We start from the raw sequence: 18,513 nt of genomic DNA on the forward strand, positions 1-18,513 counted from the left end.
GGGAATGGTCTACGGTGTCGAAGGCAGAGGACAGGTCCAGGAGAAGGAGGACAGAGTAGTGTCGCTTGCTCTTGGCGGTAAGTAAGTCGTTAGTGACTTTAGTTAGGGCAGTTTCAGTTGAGTGATGTGGTCAGAAGCCAGATTGGAGGAGAGGTGGGAGGACAGTTCAAGATATACATGTTGTTCCAGTGGTTTTGAGGCGTAAGGGAGAAGAGATATTGGGCGATAGTTAGACACAGAGGATGGTTCAAGGGAGCGCTTTTTGAAGATGGGTGTGATTGAGGCATGTTTGAAGGATGAGGGATAGACACCATTTGTAAGTGAAAGGTTGAAGAGGTGTGTTAGAGATGGGATGAAGACTGTGGCCAAGTTAGGGATGAGGTGAGACGGGAGTGGGTCGAGGGCACAAGTGGTAAGGTGTGATCTTGACAGAAGGGTGGAGAGCTGATCTTCTGTCATGGTGGAGAAGCTGGCTTTTGCAGAACAGGGCTGAGCGGCTAAAAGGGGCATTGGGGGCTGCGGGCCAAAGTTTTGTCTGATCTTGTCGATCTTCTGCTTAAAGAAGGAGGCAAAGTCTTCAGCAGAAATGAGTTGAGGGGGAGGAGGTGCTGTGAGACGGTTTAGAGAATTGAAAGTGTTGAAGAGTTGTTTAGGGTTGCGAGACAGGGAGGATATGAGAGATGCGAAGTAAGTTTGTTTAGCGGCAGAGAGAGTGGACTATCTTATCATTACAAGCGGTTTCTTCACAGTTGAACAGAGTTTAAAAAAACACCAGTCAAAAACACTTCTTCCCTATGCCTCAAAACTACTGGAAGAACGCGTCCATCTTGAACTGTCCTCTCGCCTTTCTTCTTGCTCCCTCTTCAACCGCTTACAATTTGGCTTCCGGCCGCATCACTCCACTGAAACTGCCCTAAGGTCACCAATGACCTATTAACCGCCAAGGTAAAGTGACACTACTCTGTCCTCCTCCTCCTGGACCTGTCCTCTGCCTTTGACACAGTGGCCCATTCCCCATTACTACAGGCCTTCTCATTTCTTGGCACCACAGACTTGGCCCTATCTTGGATCGCGTCATACCTAACAGACCGGACATTCAGCGTCTCACACTCACACACCACCTCCTCACCACGCCCCCTATCTGTCAGAGTCCCGCAAGGTTCAGTCCTAGGGCCCCTGCTCTTCTCCATTTACACCTTCGGCCTGCGACAGCTCATAGAATCTCATGGCTTTCAGTATCACCTCTATGCGGATGACACACAGATCTACATCTCTGGACCAGATACCACCCTACCAGCCAGAATCCCTCAATGTCTGTCTGCTATCTCTTCCTTCTTCTCCGCTAGATTTCTAAAACTTAACATGGACAAAACAGAACTCATCATCTTTCCCCCATCTCACTCGACCCCCCCCCCCCCCCCCAACGGACCTATTCATTAAAGTAAATGGCTGCCCACTCTCCTCAGTCCCACAAGCTCGCTGCCTCGAGGTTATCCTTAACACTGATCTCTCTTTCAAACCACATATCCCAGCCCTTTCCATTTCCTGCCGACTTCAATTTAAAAATATTTCCCGGATCCGTACATTCTTCAACCAAGAATCTGCAAAAACCCTTGTCCATGCTCTCATCATCTCCCGCCTTGACTACTGTAACCTCCTGCTCTGTGGCCTGCCCTCTAACACTCTCGCACCCCTCCAATCTATTCTATACTCTGCTGCCCGACTAATCTACCTGTCCCACCGCTATTCCCCGGCCTCTCCCCTCTGTCAATCCCTGCACTGGGTCCCCATTACCCAAAGACTCCAGTTCAAACCCTAACCATGACGTACAATGCCATCCACAACCTGTGTCCTCCTTACATCTATGACCTAGTCTCTCAGTACTTACCTGTACGCAACCTCCGATCCTCACAAGATCTTCTCTACTCCCCTTTTATCTCCTCTTCCCACAATTGCATACAAGATTTCTCCCGCGCATCACCCCTACTCTGGAACTCTCTACCACAACATATCAGACTCTCCCCTACCATCGAAACCTTCAAAAAGAACCTGAAAACCTACCTCTTCCGACAAGCCTACAACCTGCAGAAACCACCGATCGACCAAGCCACTGCACAACCAACTCTATTGAAATTTTTCCTCTTCTTTTTATGAAGATCTTGATGCTGGATTATCACTCGCTTTCCTACATTTTTCCTGTGGCACCGCAAGGTTCCTTGCACTGATCCTTCATACATGGGTGAGCTGACCTTTTACCTTCCTTTTCCACAGGACAGGTCATAACTTACTGTTCGGTGGGTCCGACCGCCAAGACCCCTCATCTATACGGGGAAAGCTTATTCTTGACGGGGTACTTTTATTGCAGTAATTTCTAGTATTCCACAGCTCCATTAATTTTCTATGTGGCAACCAGAAGAAACAAAAGTGAAATGGAATGATAGGAGAGTCGGTCGGACATGAGCATTGCTTCCTTCTAACAGGGATAAAAGTGCTGATCGATGCCGTCCCCTACGGTCCGACTCCCACCGATCAATAATTTATGACCTATTTTATGGATAGGTAATATCTTGTTTCCACCGGACAGCACCTTTAAAATAATGTTTTTTAAAGGGACAATTCTCAGAAATATTTTACAACTTTTAATCAAAAAAGCAGGCAGTAGAAACTATTTTTTTCAACCACATTATGTGACTACTATTTTTAATATCTCATTCCCCACAATTTAGCTTTTTTTCACAGTTGTAAAAACATTGAAAATGGAATGTATCCAGAATAACAAAGCTGACATGTCAAGTGCGGCGCACCTACAATTAGTAGGGTTTTCCCGAGGCTCCATTTAGCATCCTAATGTTGCCTCCTACTGTGGTCAGATTCCCACCTGCCCCATGAGAAATCACTGTCCCCATATCACATTGTCTCCCCCGGAGTGGACAAATGTTGTTTTGTCTGACCACACAGATCGCCTGGGACCAGGAGTTTGTGGGTGGTCAGCTTCATGCTGCTAGTAGAAACATTTCACCTTCTAATGGGTTTCTTGAACTTGATGGATGACCTATGTTTCTGGGGATGCTGTCCGTCTGGCATCATTAGTAGCCGGGGGTCACGAATCGTAGAGCCACACTCTACATAGAGAATAATGGGGCCTCCAGCACCGACCTCCACCCGCAGAGCCGCACTCCACAGAGAATAATGGAGCCTCCAGCACCGACCTCCACCTGCAGAGCCCCACTCCACATAGAGAATAATGGAGCCTCCAGCACCGACCTCCACCCGCAGAGCCACACTCCACATAGAGAATAATGGAGCCTCCAGCACCGACCTCCACCCGCAGAGCCGCACTCCACATAGAGAATAATGGAGCCTCCAGCACTGACCTCCACCCGCAGAGCCGCACTCCACATATAGAATAATGGGGCCTCCAGCACTGACCTCCACCCGCAGAGCCGCACTCCACATAGAGAATAATGGGGCCTCCAGCACCGACCTCCACCCGCAGAGCCGCACTCCACAGAGAATAATGGAGCCTCCAGCCCCGACCTCCACCCGCAGAGCCGCACTCCACAGAGAATAATGGAGCCTCCAGCACCGACCTCCACCTGCAGAGCCCCACTCCACATAGAGAATAATGGAGCCTCCAGCACTGACCTCCACCCGCAGAGCCACACTCCACATAGAGAATAATGGAGCCTCCAGCACCGACCTCCACCCGCAGAGCCACACTCCACATAGAGAATAATGGGGCCTCCAGCACCGACCTCCACCCGCAGAGCCGCACTCCACAGAGAATAATGGAGCCTCCAGCCCCGACCTCCACCCGCAGAGCCGCACTCCACAGAGAATAATGGAGCCTCCAGCACCGACCTCCACCTGCAGAGCCCCACTCCACATAGAGAATAATGGAGCCTCCAGCACCGACCTCCACCCGCAGAGCCACACTCTACATAGAGAATGGGGCCTCCAGCACTGACCTCCACCCGCAGAGCCACACTCCACATAGAGAATAATGGAGCCTCCAGCACCGACCTCCACCCGCAGAGCCACACTCCACATAGAGAATAATGGAGCCTCCAGCACCTACCTCCACCCGCAGAGCCGCACTCCACATAGAGAATGGAGCCTCCAGCACCGACCTCCACCCGCAGAGCCGCACTCCACATAGAGAATAATGGAGCCTCCAGCACCGACCTCCACCCGCAGAGCCGCACTCCACATAGAGAATAATGGAGCCTCCAGCACCTACCTCCACCCGCAGAGCCGCACTCCACATAGAGAATAATGGAGCCTCCAGCACCGACCTCCACCCGCAGAGTCGCACTCCACATAGAGAATAATGGGGCCTCCAGCACTGACCTCCACCCGCAGAGCCGCACTCCACATAGAGAATAATGGAGCCTCCAGCACCGGCCTCCACCCGCAGAGCCGCACTCCACATAGAGAATAATGGAGCCTCCAGCACCGACCTCCACCCGCAGAGCCGCACTCCACATACATGGCTGCTCTCAGTGCTCTGTGCTGTGCGCACAGGACCTGTGATGAGGTCACAGGAGGGGAGGAGACAGGGGTCACATGATCGGGGGCCCTGACACCTTACCTCCTGTGATCTCATCACAAGCCTTTGCACGCTACCAGCAGCATCAGCGTTCACGCTACTTGTAGATGCTGCTGGTAGCAGAGCACATAATGCCGCCCCCACGGTCACTCACTTTTAGGTGGGGAGAAGATGGAGTGCCATTGCAGCAGCCAGCAGGAATGTGGTGGGGGCCCCCTTAGAAGCTCTTGTGGTGGGGGCCCCGGGGCTGAAGCCCCGCCTGCCCTGCCTATAATCCGGCCCTGCGCGGTGGCGGATTATAATGGGGCAATTTACTGGCCTGGGCTGTGGGCCCCTTAACCCCACTGGGCCCGGGGCAACTGCCCAAATTGACCTCATTATAATCCGCCACTGGGTGGGCCCATGTAATAGGGGGACTTTTTATCCAAAAACAGTGCTTGCCAATGGTATGGAGCTCAAATGTTATCGGAGTAAATGGGCCTGAGCAGCAATACCAGACACAACCTAAGGACAGTGGTGGTGCTGTTTGTAGATAAAAGCAGCCATATTATCTAATCCTGGACAACTCCATTAATGAGGAAACTCTAGCTCTGAACATGGGGTTACCCTTACATGGTAGCAGGACACTTTTTGCTGTGATTATGGGGCATAGACAAAATTTGAGGGCAGAGCCTACCATAAAACCGAGATGTTAAGTGGTCACCTTTGATAGAATTGTGTCCTAGCATGCTCACCTCTTTTCTGATGTGTCATGGAGAGACCCAAAAGCAGGTGGCATATCCAACCTATCCAGTCCGTGAAACAGAGACTCATTTTCAAATCTTGCCTTATTCACACTGGATACTAGGTATAATGTTATGCTCATGTTTCCTATTTTGTACAAAGTACTTTTCAGCAGTCTCATTATCATCACAGACAGGATTACAATGAGTGATAATTATAACACCTCCATAGACAGTTGATAACACAGAATCCACCATTCACAATAGGTGATGTCACAGCTCACCTCCTCCTCCTGTACAATGACTGATAACACCTCTATATACAGTAGATAACACAGGATCCACCATTCACAATAGGTGATGTCACAGCTCCCCTCCTCCTCCTGTATAATAACTGATAACACCTCTATATACAGTAGATAACACAGAATCCACCATTCACAATAGGTGATGTCACAGCTCACCTCCTCCTCCTGTACAATGACTGATAACACCTCTATATACAGTAGATAACACAGGATCCACCATTCACAATAGGTGATGTCACAGCTCCCCTCCTCCTCCTGTATAATAACTGATAACACCTCTATATACAGTAGATAACATAGGATCCACCATTCACAATAGGTGATGTCACAGCTCACCTCCTCCTGTACAATGAATGATAACACCTCTATATACAGTAGATAACACAGGATCCACCATTCACAATAGGTGATGTCACAGCTCCCCTCCTCCTCCTGTATAATAACTGATAACACCTCTATATACAGTAGATAACACAGGATCCACCATTCACAATAGGTGATGTCACATCTCACCTCCCCCCTCTCATGTACAATGCCTGATAACACCTGTATATACAGTAGATAACACAGGATTCTCCATTTACAATAGGTGTTGTCACAGCTCACCTTCCCCTCTTCTACAATGACTGATAACACCTCTATATACAGTAGATAGCACTGGATCCACCATTCACAATAGGTGATGTCACAGCTCACCTCCTCCTCCTGTATAATAACTGATAACACCTCTATATACAGTAGATAACACAGGATCCACCATTCACAATAGGTGATGTCACAGCTCATGCCCCTCCTGTACAATGACTGATAACACCTCTATATACAGTAGATAGCACTGGATCCACCATTCACAATAGGTGATGTCACAGGTCACCCCCTCCTGTACAATGACTGATAACATCTCTATATACAGTATATTACACAGGATCCACCATAAACAATAGGTGATGTCACAGTTCACCTCCTCAACCTTCTGTACAATGGCTGATAACACCTCTATATACAGTAAATGACACAGGATCCTCCATTTTCAATATGTGATGTCACAGCTCACCTTCTCCCCCTCCTCTACAATGACTGATAACACCTCTACATACAGTAGATAACAAAATATAAACACATTGTGGTAAACATAACACATGTAGGTGGGGAATGATCACAATAATAACAAGGCCAATTACCACCTACCACTCAGTCATGTGTATATTAAGTGTACAAATGAAGGGAAAACTGCAGAAAGCATGCTAAGAAAAAACTGAAGGCCGTCATAAAGTCCCATTAAAAATAAACACTTTATTCAATACAGAGTTTAAAATAGATCAAATACAATGGTAGGAGCAGAAAGAATTGTACACACAACAAATGTGGTCACAGAAAAAGAGCCAGATGAGCATTGGCTCTTTTTCTATTATTGCCTACACCAATTTTCTTGGCTATTTGTAGTATATGTAGTTGCAGAGGTCTTTTGGTCTGTATGCCCATATTTGTTGTGTGACCACCTGATGTGTACAATTCTTTCTGCTCCTACCATTGTATTTGATCTATTTTAAACTTTGTATTGAATAAAGTGTTTATTTTTGATGGGACTCCATGACTGCCTTCAGTTTTTTCTTAGCATGCTTTCTGCAGTTTGCCCTTCATTTGTCCACTTAATCAGAGGCGTATCTAGGCTCTCTGGCACCCGGGGCAAGAATTCGGTTCGGCGCCCCCCCCCCCCTCCCCAAGTACATATGCGACTTGCACACTTAGCCATGTACCCACGAGCTGCTCCTCCTAATGCTCTCAATGTTCAGTAAAAAACTGAGAGAAGCAGGAAGAGAAGCTCGTTGTCAAGTATGAAAATCGCATATGAGTGAGGTGTCCATGTGATGACTGCTGGAACCTGCAGAGCTGAATCCTGACATTGCAGCATCTGAATTCTCACAACGAATGCACTGCACACTTTTAGGATTCTCCCTTGCCGATGTACAGTCATGTCAGCACAAGTATGTGATTTGTATACTTCTGGCCACATTCCGACTAGACGTGCCCGGCCTCGCTCCGTTCACTTTCATTGAGTGAGGCCACACATGTATAGTCAGCATGTGACCGTATGTATGTAAATTACCGGCATGAAAGAATCCTGACAGCGTTCAGTGAGCACTGTGAGAATTCAGAAGTCTGCAGTCACATAGAATGTCTGCAGACTCCGTACAAACCTGGACAACCCCTTTATTGCTTTTAACAAATAAAAACATGAGAATTAGTCAGTATCACAAATAACATTTACATCCAGGTACCTTATAGATGACGTCGTCTCTGCAGTCAGTCTCCTTTTCTTCTAGACCCCATGATGCGTTTTCTCATCCACATCTTGTCTCTGCAGACTTCCATCTTCTCCGGTCTTCTGCAGCAAATCTCCACACGACGCCCTTAAAGACAGAAGTGTCATTATAATGCCCCTAAATAAAAATATCTGCAATATACTGTCGCCTCACACTATTCCCCTCCCTCCTCATACTGTCTCCTAGAATCATAGAATCGTAGAGTTGGAAGGGACCTCCTGGGCCATCTGGTCCAACCCCCTGCTCAAAGCAGGATTCGCTAAATCATCCCAGTCAGATGTCTGTCCAGCCTCTGTTTGAAGACTTCCATTGAAGGAGAACTCACCACTTCTCGTGGCAGCCTGTTCCACTCATTGATCACTCTAACTGTCAAAAAGTTTTTTCTAATATCTAATCTGTGTCTCCTCCCATTCAGTTTCATCCCATTGCTTCTAGTCTTTCCTTGTGCAAATGAGAATAAAGTTGATCCTTCTACAATGTGACAGCCCTTTAGATATTTGTAGACAGCAATTAAGTCTCCTCTCAGTCTTCTCTTTTGCAAACTAAACATTCCCAAATCCTGCAACCTTTCCTCATAAGACAGGGTTTGCAGACCGGTCACCATTCTGGTCGCTCTTTTCTGAACTTGCTCCAGTTTGTTGATGTCTTTTTTAAAATGTGGTGCCCAAAACTGGACACAATATTCCAGATGAGGTCTGACCAAAGAGGAGTAGAGGGAAATAATGACTTCACGTGATCTAGACTGTATGCTTCTGTTAATACATCCTAGAACTGCATTTGCCTTTTTTGCTGCTGCATCACACTGTTGACTCATATTCAGTCTGTGATCTATTAGTATACCCAAGTCTTTTTCACATGTGCTGTCACTTAGCCCTATTCCTCCCATTCTATATATTCTTTTTTCATTTTTATTGCCCAGATGTAGTACTTTGCATTTCTCCCTGTTAAAAACCATTCTGTTATTTACTGCCCACTTCTCCAGTTTATTTAAATCTTTTTGAATCCTCTCTCTCTCTTCTCTAGTATTAGCTATCCCTCCTAGCTTTGTGTCATCAGCAAATTTAATCAGTTTACCCTCAATTCCTTCATCTAAATCGTTGATAAAGATGTTGAACAATACAGGGCCCAGGACAGAGCCCTGTGGTACCCCACTTGAGACATTCTTCCAACTGGATGTGCAGCCATTTACGACCACTCTTTGGGTCCGATCACTAAGCCAGCTATGAATCCACCTAACAGTTGCCTTGTCCATTCCATACTTAGTCATTTTTTCAATAAGGATTGTATGAGAGACTTTGTCAAATGCTTTGCTGAAGTCAAGATATACTATATCTACAGCATTTCCTTGATCCACCCAATCAGTGATACCGTCATAGAAGGAAATTAAGTTAGTCTGACATGACTTATTAGTTACAAACCCATGCTGACTCTGTTTGATCACTTCATTCTTATCCAGGTATTGACTTACATGTTGTTTAATAATTTGTTCAAAGATCTTTCCTGGTATAGAAGTCAGACTCACCGGCCTATAGTTGCCTGGGTCCACCTTCTTCCCCTTTTTGAAGATAGGAACAACATTTGCTCTTCTCCAGTCTTCTGGCACTTCTCCTGTTCTCCAAGAATTTTCAAAGATTATGGAGAGTGGTTCAGAAATGTCTTCTGCTATCTCCTTCAGTACTCTGGGGTGTAATTCATCTGGACCTGGAGACTTGAATTCATTTAGGTTAGCTAAGTGTTTCCTCACTATCTTTCTGTTTATAGATATCCTGGATTCTTCTATTCCCTTAATAGGACAGTGAATAACAGTTGGTGTTACATTTCCTTTCTGAGAGAAAACAGATGCAAAATAGGAATTTAAAAGTTCAGCCTTCTCAACATCCTGTCTTACCATTTCATCATTTTCATCCTGTAAAAATCCTATAGCATCTTTGAATTTTCTTTTACTTTTGACATATCCCCAAAATCCTTTATTATTGCTTTTGACATCTCTTGCAAGCCTCAATTCATTTTCAGCTTTAGCTAATCTGATTTGTGCCCTGCAGATTCTGCAGACAGCATTATATTCTTCTTTAGATATGCCTCCCTCTTTCCATTTTATAAACATCTTTTTCTTCCTTTTTAGCATGTGCTTAAGTTCTGTGTTCACCCATCCTGGTTTCCTTAAATGCTTCCTATTCTTCCCTCTTTTCGGAATTGTTAACAACTGTGCTTTGAGAATTTCATTTTTCAAGATTTCCCATCCTTCCTGGACATTTTTGTCTTTAAGGATATCCAGCCATTGGATCCCTCCAATTATCTTTCTGAATCCCTTAAAATCTGCCTTTCTGAAATCTAACCTTGACGTCTGAGTCTTCACAGGTCTTCCGCCTCTAGTTATCCAAAATTCTAAAATAGCATGGTCGCTACCTCCTAGGGTTCCAGCCACTTTTACCTCCTCAACCATTTCCTCCCTGTTTATAAGGATTAGATCCAAGGTAGCAGTTCCCCTTGTTTTCTCCCCTACCTTTTGGAAGATAAAGTTGTCAGCAAGAGAGGATAAGAATTTCCTTGACCTGTTAGTTTTGCCTGAGAGAGATTCCCAACAAATGTCTGGATAGTTGAAATCTCCCATGACAACTATGTCATATTTTTTGGAGAACTTGGCCATTTGATGCATAAAGAGTTCATCCATATCTTCAGCTTGCACAGGCGGCCTGTAGTAAATGCCTACAATGGTGTCCTTTCCATTGTTCTGTCCTTGTATTCTTATCCAAACAGTTTCCACAGAACTCCCAGTCTCTGAAGCTTCAATCTCTGTGCAGATATACGCGTTTCTAACATACAATGCAACACCCCCTCCTCGTTTATCAAGTCTGTTTCTTGCAAATAAGTTGTATCCTTCTAGTCTTGTATTCCAATCATGTGTATCGTCCCACCAAGTTTCAGTGATTCCAATGACATCATATTTCTTTTCCTGTGTTAGTAGTTCCAATTCTCCTTGTTTGTTGCCCATGCTTTGTGCATTAGTATAGAAACATTTTAGTTTGTGATTGGTTTCTCTTTCTCCAATATTTTTATTAATTAGATTCTTTCGTCTTTGTTCTTCCTTTCCACTTCTATTAGCAGAGTTCTCAATAGCATTTGTCAGGTGTATGGCTTTTTCTGGTCTTTTGCTTCCCTTCCCATGTTGTTCTAGTTTAAAGCTCTCCTTACAAGTGTAGCAAGGCGACTTCCAAATACATGCTTTCCAGTCTTCGTAAGGTGCACCCCATCTCTAGCAAGTAGTCCATCGTATAAGTAGTTCACTCCGTGATCCAGAAATCCAAATCGTTGCTGACGGCACCATCGACGTAGCCAGTTGTTCACCTGCAGAATCTTATTCCACCTCCTTGTTCCATGGCCATCCACTGGGAGGATGGAAGAGAAGACCACCTGCGCTCCCAGTTCTTTCACTTTCTTGCCTAAGTCTTCAAAGTCTCTGCAGATGGTTTCCAGGTCGTTTCTTGCGGTGTCATTTGTCCCCACATGTAGTAGCAGGAATGGGTAGTCATCTGTAGGTCTGAAGAGTCCTGATATCCTGTCAGACACATCTTTAATTTTTGCACCTGGAAGACAGCACATTTCTCTTGAAGTTATATCCGGTCTGCAGATAGCGGCCTCTGTTCCTCTCAACAGGGAATCCCCCATGACCACCACTCTCCGTTTCTTCTTCACAACATTTTTCTTTCTCCATCCAGGAGGACTCTGAAGGCGTACAAGGTTGCTGTTTGTTGGCAAAGTCTTATCCTGATGTATTTCTTCATCGTTTTCCTGCGTGAGAGCCTGGTACTGGTTTCTGAGCAGTATGGGTGCTGACTGCCTCCTGATCCTCCTGCTTCTCTGGGTCACATGTCTCACATGTCTCCATTCCTCTGTTTCTTCAGGTGCACTTCGAATTTCTTCTCTTTCTGTAACATGAAGAGATAATTCTGCTCTGTCCAAGAACTCTTCACCTTCCTTAATGATCTTCAACGTAGCCAACCTCTCTTCGAGATTTTGCAACTTTTCCTCCAACAGGGACACAAGCTTGCATTTGTGGCATGTGAAGTTTGGCTTTTCCACTGGTAAGTCTGTGAACATGTAGCAAAAAATGCAGCTCACCAAATGGCTCCTGGCCTCTTCCATCTTGAGATTTCTTAAAAACGATGAAAGATGAGCCAAAATTCGCGCGCCGATGGGCGCGCGGTTTTTCCGATTTCCTCTTTTCAGCTGCAACGGCCAAAACCCAGTGATCGTTGAGCTCGCGGAGACTCTTCACTTATCCCAGAAGGCACTGGGAATATGCAAATGATCTCCTCAAGACTCTTCCTCTAACATCCCACCTGTTCACCAAACTGTCTCATCATATATTTACCCCCTCACTCTCTATACTGTCTGCTCACACATACCCCCGACTCCCCATACTGTGTCCACTTACATTAACCCGTTCGCTCCCCATACTGTCTGCACCAATCCCCCATACTGTTTCCTCATACATACTCTTTATTTTGTGTCCTCAAATCTCCCCACACATTAAATCCCCCCATCCCCCACATACATTAAGTACCCCATCCCCATTCCAAATCCCCCCACACATTAACCCAATCCCCACTCATTAACCCCCATCAGCACTCCAAATACCCCCACACATTAACCCCAACCCCACTCATTAACGCCCCCATACATTAACCCCCATCCCCATTCATTAACCCCTGCACACATTAACCCAATCCCCACTCATTAACCCCCGCACACATTAACCCCAACCCCTCATTAACGCCCCCATACATTAACCCCCATCCCCATTCATTAACCCCCACACACATTAACCCAATCCCCACTCATTAACCCCCGCACACATTAACCCAATCCCCACTCATTAACCCCCATCACATTAAATAACCCCCATCTCCACTCCAAATCCCCCCACACATTAACCCCATGGCATCCCCACTCATTAACCCCCACACATTAACCGCCATCCCCTCTACAAATCCCCCCCATCTCCACTCATTAACTCCCCCTCATCTCCCATCTTCGGTGGTTCTTCAGCTCCACAGAGGAGCACACTTACCACCAGCGTTTGCTTTGGGCGCCGGGGAGTGACGTCAGCAGCGTGATCACATGACATGATCACGCTGCTGACGTCGCTCTGGCCCGGCGGTCAGAGCTTCAATTGTACAGGCGTCTGTATAGACGCCAGTACAATTGCTCCCTGGGAGCCGGCACGGCCTCCTTCTCTGCGCCGGCTGTCAGCTTGACAGCTGACACAGAGAACCGCCGACTCCCAGGCGGGGGGCGGCAGAACGCAGCCGCCGGGGGGGAGACACTGCGGGCCGCTGCATTAGGCGGACCGACTGCGCCCCCCTGCTGGCTGCGCCCGGGACAACTGCCCCCCCCTAGATATGCCACTGCACTTAATATGCACATGACTGAGTGGTAGGTGGCAATTGGCCTTGTTATTATTGTGATCATTCCCCACCTACATACAGTAGATAACACAGGATCCACCATACACAATAGGTGATGTCACAGGTCACCCCACTCCTGTACAATGACTGATAACACCTTTATATACAGTATTTTACAGAGGATCCAGTATTTACAGTAGGTGATGTCAAAGCTCACCTCCTCCTGTACAATGACTTATAACACCTCTATATACAGTAAATAACAAAGGATCCTCCGTTTACAATAGGTGATGTCACAGCTAACCTTCTCCCCCTCCTCACAATGACTGAAAACACCTCTATACACAGTAGATAACACAGGATCCACCATTCATTATAGGTGATGTCACAGCTCTCCTCCTTCTCCTGTACAATGACTGATAACACCTCTATATACAGTAGATAACACAAGATTCTCCATTTACAATAGGTGATGTCACAGCTCACCTCCTCCCCCTCCTGTACAATGACTGATAACACCTCTATATACAGTAAATTACAGAGGATCAAACATTCACAATAGGTGATGACACAGCTCACCTCCTCCTCCCTTAACACTGACCTTTACCTTTGTCAGAACAGGCAGATGACCTACCTTAGCACAGCTATGTATGGTGTGAGTCAGTCTATTGCTGCTAATGTCCTCATGGTTTTCCTGAAAGAACAGGAATGGTGAGGATAGAATTGCCAGTGTAAAAACTGGAAAAAAAAATTTCTACATGGATAACTAAACAGTTTACATTTATTTCCAAAAATGATAAACAAACATTTATCTTAAAAAACCTGATTGAAAAAATATGCCATTTTCTGACCATGTACGCCCCTTAAGGGCTACAAACCAGTCTACTATAAGGGAACGCCTAGTATATATTGTTTTCCTACCAAACTTGTGATCACATGTCAAATAATGTCCAAAGACAATGCTATTTTAGGAAGTGAAATGTAGTTTATCTTTGTCATTATTAACTTCTGCTTTCTATTCATGGTAAAGTTCCGTAAAGTGGTTGTCGGTCTGCTGTGAACAGTCCCTATTCTTTAGAAGTTTTCCCAGATTAGCAAATCCCCCTTCTGGGAATTGCAGTGATTAGCTATAATTCTGATGAGTTTTTTTTTTTAGCAATAAGTGTTCTCTTTCCCTGCAGCACCCCCACAGGTAAAATTAGGTATTACAAATTTAGATTTAAATCAATGGGTTGTTTGTGTAATGTAGAACTCCAGAACAAGACATACTCTTTTTACCTCCTCTACACTAACAAATATGAGGATCCCCTTCCCTAAGAGAGTACAAGGAACAGGTTTCCAAAACTTTACATCTTCATCTAAAAAGTATAAAGACTCTCCTAAACTTCCATGTGTATAAAAAGTGGAAATGAACATACTATTTTAGTGGCAAGGTCCAATGTACATGGCGACTTCTACCCCCTCATAGACTACGGTGCAGTCATCTCCACCTGTGACCAGGTATGATCTTTATGGACTTTTCACAAAAAATCAAGTTATCCCCAGGATAGGAGGATCATTTAGTAGTCACAGAGGGTCCGACCGCTGGGACTTCCAATGTACTGACAACATGGCTCTGGAGCTTCCTCCTGAATGGGTGGCCTCCGTTCTATTCATTGTACCATTCCTTGTTTATGGGACTGCTGGAAATCGCCATGTGCTGTGCTTAGCAGTCCCATAGACAATGCATGGAAAAGAGGTTGCACGTGTGCACTTTGGCTCTATTCAGGAAGAGGCTGAAGAGCCCTGTTCTTGGGTTTCCAGAGCCTTCTTCTCGAGATTGCAGGGGGTCTTACCACTGAGGATCAGCAAGCTATCCTCTATCACATGGACTTCCAGCAATCCCCAAAATGGTGCTCTGGAACCAGTAGCGTAACTAGAGTCTGATGGGCCGTGATGCAAAATTTGGACCTGGTTGTGGAGATACGAGGGTCAGTGGGTGCTGTCGTTTGATGGCCTGGCTGTCTTTAAAAAGACCACATGGGCCAAGACTTATCCCACTGAATGCCAGTACTCCGTTCCGGTGGGCAGAACACTGCTCAGACAACACAGGGTGAGAATACCACACTCTGGTAAGATTTTATAGGGTCACCAATAGTCAGCAACATATTGTACATTCCTAGCCAGGACACAAGATGGTGCAAGTGACAGTCTCACCCTTCCTCCGTCTCGCAAAAGGTTAGAACCTCCTCGACTTCGGGGCATCTAGGACCAACTACCTGAACTAGAAGCACCCCACTTTTGGCGGGCATCCATTGAGCTGTGGTAGCGGCAAGCTTAGAAAGCTGAACGAGCACAGTAACATAAGTGGCCAGGAGACTGGATTGTCCCAAACCCTGTACTTCAAACGAGTTTGTGGTATAATCATAGCTGTTCCTTCATTCTTCGCTAGTTCAAATAGCCTGCATAATTGTCCCCCAAATGATGCAGACTACTACATCACGGGGGGCATACAAGAGAGGCAGCAGGCAGTCTCACCTGAAACAATGGATCATGTCCCTTGACTTAAGTTACGCGCGCACTTAGTTACCCGATATTTACCTTGGATACCAGCGTCCTCGTTGGTCCTGATCACTGGTGAGTCTGCCTGTTTGACAGCTCACCAGTTATGTAGCGAGGCACCAGCGATCCTGACAAGGTGGTATAGTTGTCGGGATCGCTGGTGCATCGTTTAGTGTGACGGCACCCTTACTGAACAAAGGAATAGTTTGTCTAGTATAATTTAGAAAAGTTCACCCCTACACAAGTGGTCAGTTTATCCTCATTGACTCGGAGTTGTCACACCTCCCTTGCATGTTAGTCAAATGTATGGTCCCTTCTAGAGTTCTAAATCCTTAAGGACATACGTGTTGACCCCCCATCATGTAGGTAGTAATGACCCCATCCTGATATATATATCACACCTCCTTGTATATATGTCCCCCATCCTGGTATATATGTCTCTAATCCAAGGCCCCAGCCTGATATACAATATATGTCCTTTATCCTAGGCCCCATCCTGGTATATATGTCCCCTATCCTGTTTCCATCCTTGATATGCGTCCCCATTCCATTGCTGTTCTTTAACGCCTCTTTTAACCCCTTAATGTCCAATGACGTTCACAGTATGTCATTAGACATCTCCCCTGCTTTGATGAGGGCTCCGGCGCTGAGCCTGCATCAAAGCCGGGACATGTCAGCTGTTATGAACAGCTGACATGTACCCGCAATAGGCGCGAGCGGAATCGCCATCCGCCCGCGCCTATTAACTAGTTAAATCCCGCCGTCAAAGCTGACAGCGGGCATTTAAATAGCCGGGCCGGAAATGACCTCATTGCCGACCCCCATCACTTGATCGGGGGTCGGTGTCATGTTGCCTGGACAACCAGAGGTCTCTATGAGACCTCTATGGTTGTTCCAGACATATGGCTTTCAGCGCCAACCGATTGTCGGCGCTGAAAGCACAGCAGTAAATCTGCTACATATGGGCGATCTGCTCATCGCCCATATGGAGCAGAGCCGATCGGGTTGCGCATGCTTCTAGCCTCCTATGGAAGCTATTGAAGCTTGCCAAAAGTAAAGAAAAAAAAAAAAAAATGTTTAAAAATAAAAAAACCTAAAAGTTCAAATCACCCCCCTTTCGCCCCAATCAAAATAAAACAGTAAAAAAAAAAATCCCACATACACATATTAGATATCGCCGCGTTCAGAATCGCCCGATCTATCAATAAAAAAAAAAAGCATTAACCCGATCGCTAAACGGCGTAGCGAGAAAAAAATTCAAAACGCCAGAATTAAGTTTTTTGGTTGCCAAGACATTGCATTAAAATTCAATAACGGGCGATCAAAAGAATGTATCTGCACAAAAGTGGTATCATTAAAAACGTCAGCCCGCTGCGGAAAAAATAAGCCCTCACCCGACCCCATATCATGAAAAATGGAGACGCTACGAGTCTCGGAAAATTGCGCAAATTTTATTTATTTATTTTTTTTTTTTTTAAGCAAATTTTTGGAATTTTTTTTCACCACTTAAGTAAAAGAGGACATAGACATGTTTGGTGTCTATGAACTCGTAATGACCTGGAGAATCATAATGGCAGGTCAGTTTTAGCATCTAGTGATCCAAGCTAAAAACAAGTGTGGGATTGCACTTCTTTTGCAATTTCACCGCACTTGGAATTTTTTTCCCGTTTTCGAGTACACGACATGGTAAAACCAATGGTGTCATTTAAAAGTACAACTCGTCCGACAAAAAATAAGCCCTCACATGGCCATATAGACGGAAAAATAAAAAAGTTATGGCTCTGGAAAGAAGGGGAGGGAAAAATGAAAATGCAAAACCAAAAATACCCCTGGTCATTAAGGGGTTAAGAGACGTATTCTTCTGTAGCGGACTTCAGCGTGCAAGCGACAAGTAATGAATGGCGTCATTGCCATATGCCACCACTAACTTGCTCGCTGCCGTCAACTTCTAGCCTCTGATTGGCTGGCGGCATGTATTGCGTTTCAGCGACCCAGTGGGCCCCTGCGTCACAATGTATTTCAGTTGGATACACATCCAGCTGAAATATATGCTCGTGTCGGCAGGCCACCCTTCCCACATGGGCCCATTCGCTGTCACACCCTATGCTACTGGCGCGCCCGCCAGGGCCTTGGGGATACTCGGTAGCGGGCCGGTTCTTAAGGGGATGTGTCAAGGCAGCAGTGACCTGGTCCGTGGCCGTGGGCATCCAATGAAAAAAATGATAAAAGGGGAATAAAGTTTATAAGAGATAGTTCGTGACGCCACCTGTGATATTCGGCAAATAGGATACGTTAGTCGACGCTGCTTGAGGAGACCGCTGGGGCTGATGGTGATGCAGCAGAGTTGTTACAGCTCTCCACAGGTAGATCTAAACCCCAGGGCAGTTGTAGTGTGCTACGATGGTGATAATAGTGGTTGTAGTGCAGGGCAAGTGATGCAGTAAATATAATGGAGGGCACAGCAGTATGCAGTCTTCACAGGGTTTACTCACAATTCTGATATTACAATCCCCAGCTCGGGTGCTGTCCTCAGGGTCGGTGGTCTCGACAGCTTTCAGGTAAATTGGGGTACACCGTGTCCGAACCCCCTTCAGATGTTCCCTTCCTGGCTGTCTCACTGTGCTGGCTCCCTCCTCTCCTGCCCTGCACCTTCACACACAG

This window comes from Dendrobates tinctorius, unplaced genomic scaffold, assembly GCF_039654945.1.
Source record: "Dendrobates tinctorius isolate UK_male_01 unplaced genomic scaffold, ASM3965494v1 ptg000028l, whole genome shotgun sequence".
Classification (NCBI taxonomy): Eukaryota; Metazoa; Chordata; class Amphibia; order Anura; family Dendrobatidae; genus Dendrobates; species Dendrobates tinctorius.